This window comes from Peromyscus eremicus, chromosome 3 (assembly GCF_949786415.1).
Source record: "Peromyscus eremicus chromosome 3, PerEre_H2_v1, whole genome shotgun sequence".
In the NCBI taxonomy this organism is placed as follows: Eukaryota; Metazoa; Chordata; class Mammalia; order Rodentia; family Cricetidae; genus Peromyscus; species Peromyscus eremicus.
This window is the reverse complement of record NC_081418.1, coordinates 6,607,703-6,627,943: the sequence shown is the minus strand read 5'-3', so window position 1 is coordinate 6,627,943 and position 20,241 is coordinate 6,607,703. Positions and strand designations below refer to the sequence as shown.

The 20,241-nt window shown below is 36.1% G+C and overlaps 1 long non-coding RNA gene across 1 annotated transcript; it reads right to left on the bottom strand.

Moving 5' to 3' along the window:
* Positions 1-7,937: 7,937 nt before the first annotated feature.
* Positions 7,938-19,594, bottom strand: LOC131905633 (uncharacterized). Its single transcript, XR_009377998.1, has 3 exons — positions 19,318-19,594; positions 15,810-15,908; positions 7,938-9,020 (listed from the first exon to the last, which is right to left on the bottom strand). It is a non-coding gene; the product is annotated as an uncharacterized LOC131905633 (long non-coding RNA).
* Positions 19,595-20,241: the final 647 nt, after the last annotated feature.

Genomic DNA, 20,241 nt, shown 5'->3' with positions numbered 1-20,241 from the left:
GCTCTGTAAGCAAAAATCAACCCTATTAAAATGAGAGTGTCATCTGCAAGAACTTTCTCAGTTCATTTCTGCCACATTGCAGAGGACAGAGCAGAAGAGCTTGTAGACAGTGAGAGCTTAAGTGGACAGGCAGTGAGGGAGCTCTTACTGCAACAAGGAGTGATGACCAGAGTCTCTGACATGCACCAGAAAAGCATCAGGGAATATTTTACATGCCACTACAATAACCACAGTATTGTATATGCTGAGTGCTCTGTCTACAAGTGGAAGTCTTGGCAATTTAAACCAGCCCTTATGCTCTTAGTGTGGTATATGTTTTAACTTCTTTACTGTAATACTTAACACAGCTTTTAAAAATCGAGGTAAGCTTTAGTTAAGCATTTGATTGATATAGCAATGAGTCAGACCAGCTGTCTTAGTCTATGGCTACATTGAGTGACTCTTTGGCTGAAGGTGCAGGACCAACTTTTTAGTTTCTCCAGGTCTAATTTGCAGCCTGGGTAGCTTGCATGGGAAGCTTTCCTTTGAATTGAACTGAAGGATAGGATTAGGTTCTTATTGTTAATGTATTGCCCTGAGTCTTTGACCCAACTCCCTCTATTGCTCCTGGTTTTCCAGATCCTGTCTTTAGTTCGCCTAGACCACAGTTCTGTGTAACATCCACCGAGTTAAAGCTCCCCTCGGAGCTGCACACTGTAGTTGCTTGTGTGTCCTATTTGGTTATTACCTGAATGTGCTCTTATCGGCAATGAACAGATAGATAACTGATGCTTGATGGCAGACATCACATAAAATGTAGGAAATATCCTCAGATAAAAAAATGTGTCAGTTGGATTTAAGGGTTACTTAGTTCATATGTGTGGGAAGCAATATGATTTGAAGTTTGTGGGAAGAAATAAATTATATGCACTTGAAATAAAGCAGCAAATATCTAGGTCTCTTGATCAAATATGGTAAATTTATTAAGATTCATTTTCACTTTGAAGAACTTCAACTACTTTGGGCTCTTGAATCAATGCAAATATATTAATTCCTTTTCAAATACATACAACACTATCTGTATTTCCAAGTCAGTTTTAAATGTGAAATTTAATCAGATAAATATGAAAAGGTAGAAATTTGGAGTTAGAACTTTCCATAAAATAAAAATATTAAATATTCTACAAATAGTCATTGCCATGGCTCAAGTTTTTTTTTTTTAAATTCAGTATTGAAAGTAATGTCTAAGTAAGGTCAAACAGACCTTCATTTTTATTATTTACTTTTTATTTCATTTGTGTATGTGTGTGTGTGCCACCTGAGCACAGGTACCCACAGAAACCAGAAGATAATGACCCAAACCCTGGAGCTGGAGTTACAGCAGCTGTGGGCTGTTGCCCAATATGAACAAGCTGAGCCTCTCAATTTGGGTTCCTTGGATGAGAATTTCTTACTCTTTGTTTTAAATAATATTTTTAATCATTATTTGAGAATTTTATAGGATGAATTTTAATTACATTCACTCCTCCCCCAACTCTTCCTATATGCATTGTTTTCACTCTAATGCCCTACCAATTCAACTTTGAGGTCCCCTACCCTCATCCCATGGAGTTCAGTAAGTGTTGACCAGGTACTGTTGGGTTGGAGCCTGTTCTGGAGTATGTTTGTCCTACCCAGGGCCACAACATTAAAGACAACTGACTCTTCCAGCAGCTATCAAATACCAATAGCTTCTCCATTAGTGGTGAAATTTTGTGCCTACCTCCCGCATCCATCTGGAGTTTTGTCTGACTTGAATTTGCATACATCTTGGGCATGATATCATAGTCATTATAAGTTCATATATGAAACTGTGGCTGGAAAACACCATTTTTCTGAAGGTATCTACCACCTCTAGCTCTTAAAATCTTTTGCCCCTGCTCCTGGAAGGTCCCCGAGCCTTGGGAAGGGTGTATGTATGTCCTATTTAGGGTTCAGTGCTGGATCTTAACTGCTGAACTCTGCAGTCCCAGAAGGCTATCCTTTATATAATGAAAACTATTTGTTAAGGGTAAATCTTCGATAATATTGATTAACCAATAGTGCTATAATAAATGCTATTTTCCTATATTATACCCTGTACTTGTCTGGAGTTATGAATTATGACACATCAAAATTTAAAAAGGACAAGTTAGTGGTATTGTCCTGAAAATGAAGAATTTTCAGAATGTGTCCTGAAATTATTTTACATCACATCCTTCAAGACAATGAAATTAATTCTTATGACTTAAGAGTAGTAGCTGTGTGCAGCCCAATATGGAAGGAGTGATGGGACACGCCATTGCTCAGAGCAGACTTAAAAATTTTGTAGCTTCAATTTTCATTATAAACTCTTTCTAAGAAGAGTCACCCACTTAAGAAATGGTTCAGGGCAAGCATACCAGAAAGAATCTGAGGCCCAAGCCAGTGCCCAGAAGATCAGCCTCAGAAGTGAGCTTGGAGGCAGTTGCTCCAGATTTAGGTGAATCTGTAAATAACAGCTGGACTGCCCCCTCCTACGAGGCCCTGAGCCAGAAAGACACATTCAAATTGCTCCCAGATTCTGAACTGAAGGAAGTTCTGAGATAAGCTTTTGGTGTGAATGCTGATAAATCTGGTGAGGGGATGAATTATGCTTTTAAAGCCATTGGGGTTGAACTCAAACACTGCCATTTATCAAAGTTTATGGGTCAGTTTGGTGGGACAATAGAGAAGACCACCTCTCTTCCTCTTTCATGATTTGTAATAACTATGTGATTAGCTTTATCAACAAAAACTAAGCAAAGGAGATTAATCAATGTGTAATGTGTGTGTTATTTTATTCAGATTGGTTTTTATGCAAAAATGTTTATGAGACGGCAAATAAAGAATTTAAAACAAAAACAAAGCACAAATGGGCCTCATAATATAATTTTCATTTGTAGCTAGACTCACAATAACAAATTGCAGAGCAGTCGATTGCGGGCCAAGGATAACAGATTGCCTGAGGCGACAGAAGGTGATTACTTATGTGAAAGAGACAAAGCATGCAGAATGTATCATTGCTCAGGAAGTAAACACAATGGCCACTATATCACACAGAAAGGTTATTCATACTATCTTGGGTATTGCTTTTACTACATTTAAAACATGCCTCAAAAACTTTTATTTCCACAATGAAAAGTATCCTTTTACTTTTAAACACGATGGAAATTCTACCATTGTAATATTCTGTTTAACCAGTGTCCCAATTTTAATACATTGGCTAATTCTTTTTCTTAGTAGTATGCTATTATAAGCTACTTCAAGCTCCTTGTTGAAAATTCGCCACTTTGGAACATATTCCACAGGCAAATCCCCAGCTGTGATATTACTGTGACCAAATGTGCAAACATACTTTGTACTTTTTGGTGCATGGTGTCAAAAAGTCATGCAGAAAGATCACATTAATTCACGCTTCTGACACACTGTGAATGGCCATTTCTTCCCACAGTTTTACTTATTCATTATGAAAAGTTCTTCATGCATTTAGCCACCTGACAAATAAAGACATTTTATAATAAATTATGAGTCAAACCTATTATTTTTATTAGTGCATATATATTAGACACCTGAATTTTTTATTTTCTTAAGTGCTACCTTGTTATTTTGCACATTCATTTGCTTTTGTTGTGTACAGTTCTATGAGACATGCTTGTGCAATAGTGATAGCTAGTAACTGAGCTATACATAATTTTTCAAGTTTCCTGTTCATATTTGTTGTTGTTGTAAAATTATTCATTTATTTGGGGTTATATTTTAGTAAACCTGTCAATTTTTTCCAAAATATTGTCTGAGCTTTGATAGTTAATTTTGAAGAAATTTCAAGACTAAGAAGTTGTCAATAATTAGAGTTAAAGTTGCATGCTGCTGGAAAAGCAGGGGGAGCTGGGAAGCTGACCTGAATCTGTGCTGTGGGTAGGTGTGACATCAATATGGAAAAATTCTGTAATTTTGTTCAATGAAAACTTTATTGTCTGGCCCACAAGAAATTTTTCTAGAGCATGCCAGCTATGAGCTGAGCAGGAAATAAGCCTCTCCCCTCCCCAGTGTCACCGAGTGTGATAGTCCTTCCACAGTCCACAGTGAAGCCCCACCCCCATGAGCAGGACTAAGGAGTTTCACTGGCCGAAGTCTTTCCCAGATCTGGAAAATTATGCTTGGTAGACAGCCATCTTTTTCAATGGTCTGAGATGGCTCAGCTGTTAAAGGTTAGGCTCACAACCAAAAACCAAACTTTCAGAAGTTTCACAGCAGAGCACAAGCAGGCACATGTAGTGAGACAATGAGGACATCACAAAGAAAGAAACAGTGCCTGCACGTGTGTGCACTGCATCAAACCAAGAACAGACGCAAATCAGGATCATTAAGGCAGGGTGTAGAGGAACACATACTGTTTTTTCCTATTATATTTCAAAATAACAAATGTGCTTATGAAAATCCATCCTCATTCCTCCTCTATCCCTAACCCTTCCAAATGCTTGATATGAGGAGGATGTTACAATAGAAGATGAGTTATATACACATGCACTTTGCATTCTGCTAGTTTTCATCTTTGTAGGTTATATATTCAGGTTTCTCTAGAGTAACAGAACTTATAAAATATCTATATCTATATATGTATATAAATTTCTATATCTACATATGTATGTGTAGATTTATTATATATGTATATATAGTAAATCTATATACATAAAGGAGACTTATTAGAATGTGTTAAAGACTGTAGTCCAGCTAATCCAACAATGGCTGGCTATGAATGCAAAGTCCAAGAATACAGTTGTTGCTCAGTCCACAAGGCTGGATGTCCCAGCTGGTCTTCAGGGTACTCTGGAATCCTAAAGACTGCAAAGGCTGTAACGTCAGTGAAGGAATGGACTTGCTAGCAAGGCAAGAACAAACAGGCAAAGAGAAAAAATTTCCTTCTTCCATATCCTTATATAGGTTTCCAGCAGAAGGTGTGGCCCAGATTAGATCTGGATTAAAGATATAGATGAATGTTGTACCTTCCTATCTCAAAGATCCAGATTAGAAGTAGATCTTTCCACTTCAAATTAAACAGAAATTCCTTATAGATATGCCCTCCATTTTTGGGTTTTAGTTAATTCTAGATTTAGTCAAGTTGATAGCCAAGACTAGCTATCACAGTGGGTCCATCATCTTTTTTAAAATTCTAAAATTTTTAAAAATGGCTTAAGTTTAGTCTTAGTTTTTTTTTCATGTTTCATTTGTTTTTGAAACAAGAGTAACCAACTAGGTTATGAAAGTAAAGGGAGAAGATCCAGTGGTGTTACAGATCGGAAACACAAGAGGATAATGGAATGTATGGCATGAAAGCATGATTGCCTATGGTAAAAAGATGAGAAATGAAACAGAATGACACACACACACTTCACAATAAAGCCAGTTATTTCTATATTAACAGGAAGAGAAAAAGAAAACTGGCCAATGACATGTGAACTCAATAAAATAAAAGGAATTTATAAAATTGCAAATTTTTAAATTTGGAAATCTTAAATCAACAATATAATTCTTAGAGATGGTACTGATACAGACTTAGAAAATTAGGGATGTGAGAGGATCCAGAAATTAGATTTCTTACTAAAATAATTTTAACACCATTTTAGATTCAAAACTTACAAATATTATACTCAAATATCTAAACTGGCCTTGAACCTAGATAATGAATAAAAACAATGAATTCTTAGTCTATTCTATCTTGTTTTAGTGGTTAGCAATACTAGGAAATGCTTTTATAATTTTTAGCAATATTTGATATAATTTCAACTTTGCTTAATTATCATTAATATCTTTTTCTATAAAGTGAAGGAGATCAAGTGTTGGGAAAGATAGAGCCATTTACACATTGATGATTATTAAAATTCATGATAAATGAAGACCCCATGGGAATAGAAAGAAGCAAAGTGCTAGAGAGATTCCCAGAAATCCACAAAGATACCTCCACAATAGACTACTGGCAAAGGTCAAGAGAAAGCCTGAACTGACCTACTCTGGTGATTGGATGGCTGAACACCCTAACTGTCATGAGAGAACTCTCATCCAATGCCTGATGGAAGCAGATGCAGAGATCCATGGCCAGGCCCCAGGTGGAGCTCCAGGAGTCCAATCGGCAAGAGAGAGGAGGGATTGTATGAGCAAGAGATGTTGAGACCATGATTGGAAAAAGCACAGGGACAAATAGCCAAACTAGTAGAAACACATGAACTATGAACCAATAGCTGAGGAGCCCCCATGGAACTGGATCAGGCCCTCTGAATAAGTGAGACAGTTAATTAGCTTGAACTATTTAGGAGGCCCACAGGTAGTGGGACCAGGACCTGTCCTTAGTGCATGAGCTGGCTTTTTGGAACCTAGGGCCTGTGCTGGGACACTTTGCTCAGCCTAGGTGAAGGGAGGAGGGGACTGGACCTGCCTGAACTGAATCTACCAGGCTGAGCTGAATCCCCAGGGGAGACCTTGCCTTGGAGGAGGTAGGAATGGGGTGCGGGTGAGGGGAGGAGGGAGGACAGGGGAATCCATGGCTGATATGTAAAATTAAATTAATTATAAAATTTTAAAAAATTCAGGCAAATGTTCAGCTTAAGATATTATACTATTTTGGAACTAAAAGGAAAGATTATATTATGAAATAATTAGATAAATATCTAAATTAAATAGTATCTGCAATTTTAAGCCACATCATCTGTCTCATTAGAGAATATTGTCTTCAGGCTCAGAATGTCATATTGTTAGCCAGAACCTGGAAACAACCTAGGTGTACCTCAACTTAGGAAAGGATAAAGAAACAGAGGAGGAGTGAGTTGGGGGGTAGCAACAAAGGAGAGTTAGGGGGAGGGGCTAAGAGGAGATGAGGGAGGGGAAACTGCAGCTGGGAGGTTAAATAAATAAATAAATAAATTTAGAAAAGAATGCAATATTCAAAGACATATGAATTAATGTATTTTCTGTCATGGTTAACATTATTTATTAATCTTATTATTTTGTCTTAATTTTATGTTTCAAATAAGAAAATCTATATTTCATTTATATTTTATTTTAATTTACATTTTCCATGGCTTTAAAGTAGAAGTTGTAATTCTAGTATAGTTTACCTTTTATCATTGATTTTACCTTCCTGAGTGCATATGCACAATTTTGTGTTTGATGTTTGTGCATTCTTATAACCACATAAAACACATATACACACAATCTTATTTTCTATTATTATGATAGAAAGATATCTGTTTTCTATTTTTCTGTACTTTATCTTACTAAAAATAAGTTTGATTTTAATGAGTAAATACTGCAATGATTATTTAGGGACAAAATATAGCATTTGGGCAACTCTGGTAATTTACTAGCCTTGCAAATTCTGCTTAACCTTCTAGACAGTTTTGATAACAACGGTCTTAAGAAGGATGCTTTCCTAAATTAACTCATTCTCTAGATATATGAAACATTTGCTTCATAAGACTACACAATGATGTATATGCGAAAATAAAATAATTGCAACATTATTTTGGGAAACAAGAGCCATTTCCTACTTGGAATGCTATATATGTATTTTCTTCAAAGTAGCAAGAAAACATTACTTAAATCAAAGAAATACTACAGTTCAGGAACAGACTGTCAATTGTGGTGAGAGACTTCATAAATGAGAAAGTACCCAATGACTTATGTCTATGTATTATTCATTATTTTATTTTAGTATTTTCCAGCTTGGTTGGGGTTTTATATTCCAAAATTATATGAAACAATGTTGTACAATAAGATGTATTTATATATGTATATTCTCATAATCAGTCTGATAGACTACCCATCACCTCAAATGGCTGCCTTTTTTATTTTATGGTGAAGCTACTTAAAATATACTCTCACATCAAATTTCAATGCAATATAATATATTAGATATAATAACCTTCTAAACAGACATTCAGAATGTGTTTATTCCATACATTTTGGCCAAATTATTTCCTTTATTGTCATCCCAACCCCAACTTCGTAGGAAGCATCATCCATCTCTGCTTCTGTGAATTTGGTTGAATTCCACCTGTGAGTGAGATGATGCATCATTTTCTTTCTGTAGTTAGATTATTTCACTTAGCACAATGCTCTGCATGTTTATTTGTGGTATCATGTATCCAGTGGATGGCCTTTTGGTGCAGGTATTGGGATAGGAATTTGTTTCATTTACTTCTCTCATTGACCAGTACTCCATTTTTCTCTTTAAATTCTTATAAGGGGCCTGGAGAAGTGGCTCAATGGGCAAGAACACTTACTGTCAAACTGGAGGGTCTGAATTTGATCTCTGATACTCCCCAAGGTAAGAGGAGAGAGCTAACTCCCAAAAGTGCTTCTCTGGTGTTCACATAAACTCTGTGGCATATGCCCTCTTGTCTCCCCCACAAAAATAAGTATGCATGTATGGTGACATTTTATTTGTACTGAAATGTGATTTTATTTGTATGTTAATAAATAAAGTTGCCTGGGGGTAAGAGCTGATACCACCAGCATGGAGACACATGCCTTTAATCTCAATACCAACCATAGAAGACCTGGAGGTCTGTATAGATGGGCAGTGACAAGGAAGTCATGTGGTTGGGTTTACAACCAATGAGAAGGCAGAACACAAAGTCTATAAAAAGACAGATACACAGGAAGTAGGTCTCTTTCTGAGAGGAAGGACAGCAGTGGCAGAGAAGGATAAGCTCAGCTCTGACCTCTTGGGCTTTTAACTTTGCAATTGGCTTTGTGTTTCTTATTTAATAAGACTGTTCATCTACATTTGCCACCCAACGTGGGGGAAATTCATTAAAAACTGCTTGGCTTGGCTTGGTGGCAGGTCCGGTTTCCCGCGGTGGCGGGCCCAACTCCCTAGCTTGGGCCTAGCTCGGCCTAGGCCCCAAGCCCGACTGACTGTAGCTACAAGTGGTTACCCGCAGCTGGAGCTGCTTGCTTAAAGCTGGTGCTATGAACAGATCAGGCTGCTCAGGATGATGAAACAGCTGAAACAGAGAGAACAGAAAATTCAGGAGAAACCATAAAGAAAATATTTTGAAAAACTTCTATAAATGAACAAAGACCAAAATTAACTATATATATATATATATATATATATAGATATATAGATATATAGATATATAGATATATAGATATAGATAGATAGATAGATATTGTTAGAAAATGCTATATGTATATTTCTAATTTTGTTCAAGATATTGTACTTATACCGTTCATTTAACAATGTAATACAATTTGCTGATTCTTGAATGTTATTATTACCAACTACTAGGATAAAAAGAAATGAAAGTTAGTAGTTAGACATTACAATAGAACTTATAGTCATATTTGGTATGTTTTCAAGATTGAGCAGATATATTTTAGATAGACAGGTCATCTTCAAACCCTTCAGAAATCTACAGAATATGGCATTTAAAATGTTTTAATAACAGAAAAATTTTCTTTTTTGTTATGACTATGAGACATGTTGGCTCCTGGCAGTACCAATCTACTTCAGACAGAATATGGGCATTGAAGAAACTACGTATGGAGTTAACTTTCATTGTGGCAAAAGTTAGCCATTGGACAACGAAGTATCCTCGAATCAACTGCTGACAAACAGGACAAAATGGACAGACAGGACATGAAACAAAGGACTACCGATTCTTGCCAAGACAAGTGTGGTTGTGTCTTTATTAAAAGGCATCTTCTGAGGCCAGGACAGTATGTCACCATCCCTGAAGTGGCCTTTGCAATCTGGAAAAGGTACAGTGCCTTTTTCTTCAAAGGCAGCTGAACAGGCAGTGGGCTGATGGCTTCTGATGTGCAGTGGAACAGCAGCTGAAACAGTTATTCTTGAAGAGTAACTTAGCTCACACCTCTCAATAGTAGACTGGCATTTAATAGAGGGATGTGGAGAAGAATGGGATGCCAAGATGAAGCCACACACACACAGCCAAGAAGAATGGACAGCTGAATTAAAAAACATCAACCATTTCCAGAATTTAAATTCCTGAATCATGACATGAATCTAATGGAATTCAGGTGTTTCTGGTACATGGAATGCTCTCACCCAATGTGAGGTTGAACTGTTGACCTTGTGTACATCCTAGTTCACAAATGAGTCTGTCAGATATGCTAAGCCTATAGGCTGAAGATGATGTCCCAAAACTGTGGAGAAACCTTAGGTGACTGTCCAGGCAGCTGGCTGTTTCTGTCAACTCACATTTTTTTTTTTTTGGAAGCTGCTTGTATGCACTTCCTGTTTTTATTTTTTATTAGGTAATATTATTTCCTTCTTGGGTCTCTGAGTGAGCTGAAGATTAGTTATAGTTGAAGATTAGTTAGGATAGAAAGTGAATCAGGTACATTTTGGACTTACCAAAATAGGATAGATAATGGAATTATTTTCTCTGAATAGGTCAAATACAAATGGACTAGACATTGTTTAGGTAGTTATTGCTTGTATATGTGGCATATAGTTATTGTACTTTTGTATATAGTTTTTCTTATATTAGTTATAACTTTTTTCTTTTTATTAAAATAGAAAAGGGGAAATATGGTGATATTTTATTTGTACTGAAATGTGATTTTATTTATATATTAATAAATAAAGTTACCTGGGGGTCAGAGCTGATAGCTCTGGCAGTGGTAGCACACGGCCTTAATCCCAATCACATGACAGGCAGATCTCTGTGTGTTCAAGGATACCATCAGCATGGAGACACATGCCTTTAATCTCAATACCAACCATAGAAGACCTGGAGGTCTGTATAGATGGGCAGTGATGAGGAGGTCATGTGGTTGGTTTTACAACCAATAAGGCAGAACACAAAGTCTATAAAAAGACAGATACACAGGAAGTAGGTCTCTTTCTGAGAGGAAGGACAGCAGTGGCAGTGAAGGGTAAGCTCAGCTCTGACCTCTTGGGCTTTTAACTCTGCAATTGGCTCTGTGTTTCTTATTTAATAAGACTGTTCATCTACATGTATGTACAAAAGAGTCTTACAATCATTATCTAATTAGAACTGTAACCTTTACTCATACTGCTTTATAAGTGGTATTACCATGCATATACATATGTATTTAAATTTATAAAATTTTCCATTTTTTTAAGTTACATTTCTATTATTTGATGAAGCACCATGACCAAGGCAACTCATAGATGGCAGTTTATTTAGAGCTTACTATTCCAGATGGATCAGAACCCATCATTCTTGTGGCAGGGAAGTGTGGCAGCAGACAGGCATCCAACCTGGAGCCAGAAGGTGAGAGCTGAGGGCTCACCTCCTGAACTGCGAAGAGTGAGCAAGAGGACAAAACGAAGAATGGCATGTAGCTTTTGAAGCCTCAGAGCTTGCTGCCAGTGACGTAACTCCTTCAGCAAGGCCACACGGTCTGATCCTCCCCAAACAACACCAAACTGAGAATCAATTATTCAACTTCCAGAGTATGTATTTGCATATATGTATGTAAATATAAAATAGGTTGTAATAAGGTTAAGACTAAGAACTGAAAGTGAGATTAAGCATTAAAGTAAGTTTTAGGTTATTGGTTAGTTATATATTAGCTACTTTATACCTTACTGACAGACACTTGTTAAGACAAAAGAAATAATAATTAAATCAAGCCTAAATACTGTGCATGTATATTTAAAGGAGATACACATTCTTTTTATTAGAGAGAGGTATTACTGTTCTCCTGACCTTTATATGCTTTCTATTTCAAGTGCCAAATAGAACCATATGTAGGAGTACAACATGATCAAAGTTTAAAGAAACAGAACTCTTAAATAATATACACAATAAAAGATAGAACCCAGCTGTATGCTATTGCAAAAACATGAGGATGCAAGAAGAGTTTTCACTTCTACTTTATTATTATTATTAACTTGGTAAAATTAGATTCACTTTTCCACCTTAGTATTTATTTTCTTGCCAAAAGTGTACCAGATGGAAGAATTTTGTGTAATTGAAAACATTTATTGGTATGTCTTTCAGCTAAGATGTATTATCACTAATATAATTGTACCTTCTTTTGTATCTTAGCAAATGTTATTTTTTCTTTTTATGTCAAGGCACATGACTCTTTTTTCCTGTCTATTGTTAGGATGTCATGCTGTATAACCTTTCAAAATAGCCCTTCCATATAGTGCAGCACACCTTATTTCAGAACCAAGACACCTATGAGTCATATGTTGACACTAAGCACCAAAAAGATTAACTCCAAAGTAGCCACACAGCCCATTTGTTAAGCAAGACATGAAGAAACAGCAAACTGGAAAAAGCCTGATGCCATTTTCTTAAATGACCACTTACAGATAAGTTTGGAGTTGGAGGATTCCAGGGTCTTGAGCAAAGTGCTGTAAGAGGATGGCAGCCTTATGGGGTGTGAGTAATTGAGGCCTTTTTACATGTACTTGGGAGTGCAGGAGTAAAGCTGGTTTTACATGTGGGAGTACCTCATAAAGCAAAAATGCCAAACCATAAATCAAAGATTCTTTAAGCTTCAAATGTAAAAGCAGAACTGTAATATACTCAGCAGTGTTGAAAGAACCTCTGGGTACACCCCATCTTTTAGATAATCTCTGGGTACCAGGATAGTAAATGACAAAGGATTCATATACACATGCACCATTATGGAAAACTGTAGGGAAAAATTATTAAAATCTCTACCCTACCATACTTCTCACCAATATTTTCCAATAGCCAAGGCTCTACTACATTTAATATTAGCCAAAAGAAACAAAGAATGTGTGCAGTACTCAGGGTGGCCAGTGCTCAGATGGTCAGAATGCATGCTATGTAATAATCAACCATATTTGTGCTTTGTCCATATTGTCTCTGCATTTGTCAGGCTTTTTTGACTGACCAATGAAGACATATAACAAATAAAGATGAAAGGGAAACTCACCCATGTTAAATCTTAGCTAGTTGCAAGCCTGCTACCCAAGCACATGTATATGTATGATTGGCTTCATTTGTAAATGTGAATATGTGCAAACATGCGTTATCTGCTTCATATGTGATCACATCATAGATTTAGATAATTCAAAGATGAGCAGTACAACATTGACATATTTCCCTGGTAATAAAAATGACAATCAAGTATGTTTTCCTTATAGATAATTATAGATAATACTGTATGTATAGGATTGCTACTGTGGATCTCAGTCTAGAAATCATTGCCCAAAATTACTTGGGGCAAACTATATGCCAATTTTTAAGTTTATGCAGAGTGGAATTTTTTGTGCTCCTTCAAAAAATGAACACTATGTGCTGCCCTCACTGAACAGTGAGGAAGGTCGTTGTTTCTCTGCACCCTTATGATGCTTTAACAATCTTACGCTGAAACTTTCTTTTAGCCATGAAGTGTATCATAAAATTGTACCCCGCAGATGAGAAGTGTGCAATCAAGTCAATCATTTCAATGGTTGAATGGGAGTTGGATAATCAGTTTATATAATTGTATTTTGATAGCAATATCAGATCTTGCCTTTTAAACCGTTTTGAACACTTTTTGTTGGGAATCATGTGGCCTAGTTTTGGATCAGCATATATATATATATATATATATATATATATATATATACATATATACACATACATATATATGTATATACACACATACATATACGTGTATATAGGTATATATAGGTATATATATATACCTATATACCTATATATATATATATATGTATGCATATATGCTTGTCCAAGGGGTCTCTGAGATGAAAGACTCGTGGATATGGTCTCTCACTCGGCAAAGACCAGTGGACCTGGGAACAGCACAGAATACTGATGATTCTCTTGGCGTTTTTTTTTTTTTATTATTACTTTGTCAGTCAGTCATACATGGGACAGATGTGATTCTTTGAGAACTGATGCTTCTCAGGTTTCTTATCCACGATGTGCCTGGCTCAATATTTAGCCAAGCTAACAAGATGTTTTGCTTAAAGGTTGTTTGGATGTAAAATTTGGGAAAAAACATATTTGTATCTTTTTTCTGGAGGTTATTCCTGGAGGGTGAGGAAAACATGTAATGAAAATAAGGAGCACTTGAGCTATTCAGGGCTGGCCACTTATGTGAAACTCATCTGGTGGTCAGACAATTCTTCTTCTGCCGGTGCCCCTTCTCCATTTCATGACTTGAACCCACGCTGTGGTGGAACCTCAGCAACTTTTGAAAAGCAGTCTGTAAATGTATACATAAATAAGTGAGATAATTATAACAAACAATGTGTATTGCATTTTTTAGAAAAAAATCACTGTATTTTTGTAGTCTAACACTAGTTTTTAATAAGGAATTAACTTAGGTTCCAGAAACCTCAAATTCCAGGATAATCTTACATACTTCAAATAAATCTGACAAGAATAGGTTATTGACTTAGCAATTCCTTTATTGTGTCATGTTTTATGAAAAGTATATATAATCATTTATCATGAAATAAATAAAATACTTAGAGTATAATTATAATGTGATCATGAGATGTATAGGTAGCATATATTAAATCCATGTATGCTTTGGATAATTTCATAGGGAAAATTATGATCTAATGATCTAGGTGTTGTAAAATCTGCATGGTTGCCTGTTAAGACTTATTAAGTAGAATACAATACAAAACTGAAAATTACCAAAATATAAACTTCCAAGTCCAAAACAGCTTTAGTGCATATGTCATCAGGAAACGACACTTTGGGTTATTAACTAGTATTGATGCTCAGGTAGGAGTTGGGAGGATTTGGGTCTGGTGGACAATGTTACATAATAATGAGAACAAGAATTGAAATTAGAAGAAGTATAAGTTCTTATCTACCTTTTCCATTGCCCCTGGATTTGTCTTGTTACTGTTATTTTGCTCATCTGGCCAAGAGAATAAAATAATTGTCATTTAATGATTTTTGCTATGACTGGCTATTTTTATTTTCACCTTCTCCACAGACTTAGAAATATTAACGTAAAGACAGAATTGTTGTCTCTCTCTCTTTTTCTTGTTTTCTGCTTGTCTCTTTCTCCTCTTCTCATTGTATGTATGTCAACACAAACTTGTTTTGTGCAGATTTGTGAATGACTTCTATAAAGGTCTACAGCTACAATTCCTGGATAAATCTTTTATCTGTCACGTTATGGCAGTAGGCTGGCTGGATGTGTTATGCCAGTGGGCTGGCTGAAGTGTTATGGCAAAAGATTGGTTAACAGAGATGAGCAGGATGGTGCTAACTGATTGATCCAACACAGAGGTGATGATTACAAAGCTGTGCTATGCTGGCAGGGCTAATGAAAGAAATGCTGTAACAGCAACTGACTTAGTGATAACAGGAGCAAATAATTCAATATGCATCTTAACTATATTGATCATCTGCTCAAACAATCTAGCAAAGTTTCTAGGTCTTTGCAAAAACTACATACATTTTTTTCCATGACTAAGGACAGAGTGATACAGCTAACAGATTCTGCTGTCACTAACTGAAAAGGAACAGTCTGAGTAATAGTGGGGAAGAGAGGGAATGCAGGACAGTGCTGTGTAGGGAAGTCAAGCAAGGAAAGACTTACATGCTCTTCATCAAATGCTATTTAGAGATAATGTATGAGGAAGATATTGTTCTGGGTTTACCCATGTAGACATTATTCTCATCAAGAACAGTTTGAGTTGGGGATGACAGGTGGAGGTCCTCTCAGATTAGGTTTAAGAGACATTGGTAGGAGAGTAACTGTAGATAGCAATGTAGATGATTTCATCAAGAGATTTTGACACTAATGGAATCAGGAAAATGACTTCAGAGAAGGAAGCTCACCAATATAGTAGAGGAAATGAGTGCAGCTTCTTCTCTCTGTCTTTCTTCTGTTCTTCAGTTCACATCTTCATGATGGTATTCACCAAGCCATCTAAAAGTCTCCAGAAATAAACAAAATCAGGGGGAGAAGTTTTCATTTAAATAATTAAAATCATAGACATTTTCAAAGTAGCATTTAGAAACCAGTTGTTCCAAGTCAGGTATTTTCAGTATGCTACCATTAAAATACATACGTAAAGATGTAGTAATCTGTAAACTGTTTCTAAGTTAAAGACACAGTTCAGTTGGCAAAGTGTTTGTCTTATGAGCATGAAGACCTCAGTTTGAACCCTAGCACTGTATAAACCAAATATGGTGGCACACACACCTGTGTTCCTAGCACTTGGGAGGTGGAGGCAGGAGGATCAGATTCAGATCACCTGCAGCTGCAGAGTATGAGAACAGTATGTAAGAATTTACCTGCTTACCTACATACATAAACACACACACACACACACACACACACACACACACACACACACACATACACACACCCCACACCACCATCACCACCACCACCAAAAACAACCACCACCACCACCAACAATATCACCACCACCACCAAACAACTAATGAAAAAAAGTGCAAGGGGGTAGTATATGCACTTATTTGGAGGCAGAAAAGAGAAGGGGGAAATGGTGAAATTATAGTATAATCTCAAAAAATAAATAATAAAAAAATCCTTTTTGGCCCTACCCACAGGAGCCTAGGAGAACAAATAATACACTTTCCAATTTCTGAAAAGCAGAAGTGGATGATGCCTAAGCATTAGTTGATTCTGATGATGATAAATTAGTGATGAATCCCTTCCTACATCATTGCTAAGTACAAGATACTGCATATGTATTAACATGATTTCAGAGTTGCTTTTAATACTTTTAGAATGAAGGGAAATGTAACCAGGAGGGACAGAATGACCCACTACAGATACTTTGTTCTGACATCAAATGACCTAGATAAGGCCTAGTTCTAGAAAAGAGAAAGAGAGAATGGACACTGCAGGTAGACAGATCCTGAAGGAAGTAATATGAGCTTAGAAATCCTGTTCTGTCTGGTAAGTATTTTCTCAGAAGCACCTGAGAGGCATTGAAAAAAAAGTTCTTTCTTCTGTGACCTTTAACCACAAACAAGAAAAGTACCTAGCTAAAAAAATTGTCCATGCTGGAGAAGAAAATAAGAACAAATTTGTATGTACAATTAGGCTGGAGATTGGAAATCCCAGAGGCTAATGTAACTCTAGAGTATGTTTAGTCCCAAGAGAGGAACAATAAAAACTGTAATTTCTTACAATACAAAACCAGCTAACTTTCAAAGTTTTCTACAAATGAACTGAATGAACTTATTTTATCACAATTTCAAAACTCTGAATGAGGCAAAGCTTTACTTCCTCCATTTTAATGAAGAAACAAAGCTCACCATGTATATTTTCTAAGATCATAATGCTAGGAAATTGTAAAAGTGGAATTGAGGCAGTTAGAAATGATTATAAATCTAGCACTGTGTCATAAAACAAAACTGTAAGTCATAATAGAAAGAGAGGACTGCCAGGGGATGGTGTGATTTATGTACCAATTGGTAAAACTGATCTCAGACACTATGTCTTAAATTTAATTTTGTTAAACTCAAAGCAATTCATCTTAACAAACCAAAGTGCAATGTCAGTTAAAGTGACCGAGTTCTATTTCCCTCTCTGGAGCGCTGACTGTATCTGTTCACATAGTCAACAGCATAGTATAGGTTTGTCAAAGTAGGCAAAGTAGGGCACAGACTTTAAAGACCCCCTCACCACCATTTTCCACATTGTTTCATAGATTAACCACTGCATAAGCTTGAGTGTATTTATCTTGACTTAATTTTCTAATCTTCAGATTAGAGAGTGTATTAGCTACTACAAAAGGTGAACATTAATAACAACAAAAACATTAACAACTGATAACTAAATAAATACAATGCAAGACACACTAAAGCAATTACTTCGGTATAATATTAACAACTATTTTGTAATCCTGCCCTTAATTCAGTCACACAAATGAGGATAAATTGTGCAAAGTATAAGTAGAAAGAATAGGGCAATAGAAATGTTAAATCAATAATATCAGAAGTCAATTCAGAAGAGAAATAAAAAGACAACACATATACACATACACATATATTGAAGTGGTCAGATTAAAAAATTAAGTGAGCTCAAAATTTACAGAAAACCAGGGCTCAGCTTGATGAACTTCATTTTTGTTTCAAATTTTCTCCAAGCTATTAGTTCTGATCTTATGGACAAGTTCTAATATTTTATTTTCAAACAAACATGGATTTATGAGATCAAGGAATATCATCTGTTTCTTAATTCTATCATCAAGATACAGATAGACATAAACAGCACATATGAATGAAATATATAATATATATACATATATATAAAATGCATGTGTACATGTATGTGCATCTTTAAATGTATATATTTTGAGACAGGGATTTTGTGTCTGGGTATGTAATTTAGGCTTGTATACAACTCATTAAGTAACAGAGATAAATTCTGAGCTAACAATTCTTCTGCCTAGGCTTTCTGAGTACTGGGATTATAGGCAAGTTCCATACACTGGTTCTTTACCTATCTGTTCATTGGTTCCCTGCCTCATCTTCATTTGAAAGAAATGGCCTGGACAGTAACTCCTGGAGATAATATCTTAAGTAGGATCTCCACAGAATAATAAAACAAGATTTTATAATGTGAATTTTTTTCAGTATACATAGCATAGATACATTTTTATATCTTGAGTGATTAGCCTCAGATAGTGGAAGACATCTTTTTGTTTGGACTTTGCTTAGACTTTTGAATTTTTGTCTTATCACCATTGTATATTATTCCTAAACAAATAAACTCTTTCTATACTACAAAACTATTAGATTAGTGTACTTTATCTGTGGGGACATAGAAAAAAGTAAATACTAATAAATCAATGTCTCAACCTGAGAGCATAAATAATATTTCACAGAGGCTGTTTGTTTGATACTTTCATGAGTGATAGATGAGACATCATACTTATTTGGACTTCAGAGCTATGAGCAATGCTTAGGGGGAAACATGCTCAAAATTCAAATTGGTCTTGGTTATCTGGAAAAGGATCATAAATAAATGTAATGGTTTTAAACTACAAAGTCATTGTAATACATCTTAAGTGTGGGCAGGGGAGAAGCAGAGAGGAATTCTACAAAATCAAGAGGCCGCTTAGTCTACACTGTGCTGTTTAACGGGCATTCTGCTAGACACAGTGGAATTCAGATGAGGAAGCACTGGCCCTTAAGTGCTTCTATTCCATTGCATAATGGAAGAAATAAAATAAGTTACAAGATACAGATTAAAATGTCCTTAAACTCTGGATAGAGCATGTCAAAACAGGGAAACATGAATTAAAAATTCATGAGTGATACAGATGACCTTCCCCATAAGCACCTATATTACTACCATGCTTACCTCCTTATTCCTAACTGCCAAAAGTAGCAAAGAAATAATCTCAAGTAATCTAAAAGGTTGAAGTGCCTTGTCCAACTGTATTCCAATTAGCAATGGCGGGTGAATGAATGCTCGTAAGTTATGTTTCTCCAGTATCCGTTATGCATTCCATTAGGACTCTCCCTAATACAAACAGAAAGGTAAAATCTTGCTTGATATGGTATCCAGTCTGTATGATCTCGAGTTTTAGGTCATGCTTGCCTGTTTTATACACACTATTTAAAACTTGATACCAGTGACCTGTTTGGATGTGGCACCAAAACCAGGTCACTTTCCTTCCCTGTCTGCACTCTCTGTGCTTGACCTACTTGCAAGCTATTGCCTCTCAAGGTCTCAAGTGACAGACTTTTCAAATATTCACATCGTACCGTTGAAACCATGTCTGCCAATGAAGCTTGTGATGGACTATCCTGAAGGAGACCATGCAGGAAGACTGACCACTCTGCTGTTCTGTCGGAAAATAGAGCTTATGGTGCTGAAGGATACATAGATGCAAGTTGACGGAATAGAGAAACATCTGTGTTTTCTTCCTAAATGGTAAACAAGGGAAGGGAAGAAGAAAACATCATACTTAGAGTAATCTGTTCCTACAGGTAAAATTACCCATTTTCTCTAATAGACACTTAAAATTTGTATTCATCATATATTCAGTACTGTTGTTCAGTTCTACCACCCATTGGCAGTGCTGAGAATATTCTTAGCCTCTGAGGATGGAAAAACAATGATGGTCCATTTTGTAAAGTTCTATGATGCTGCAAGGGAACAGAAATTTCAAGAGATTTACTTGAAACTTGAGAACTTCATTTCCATTACTGAATTAATTAATCGTTCAAAAGGTGAATGATGTTGTAATGACTCCTGATGTGGGGGAGAATCACTGTTTGT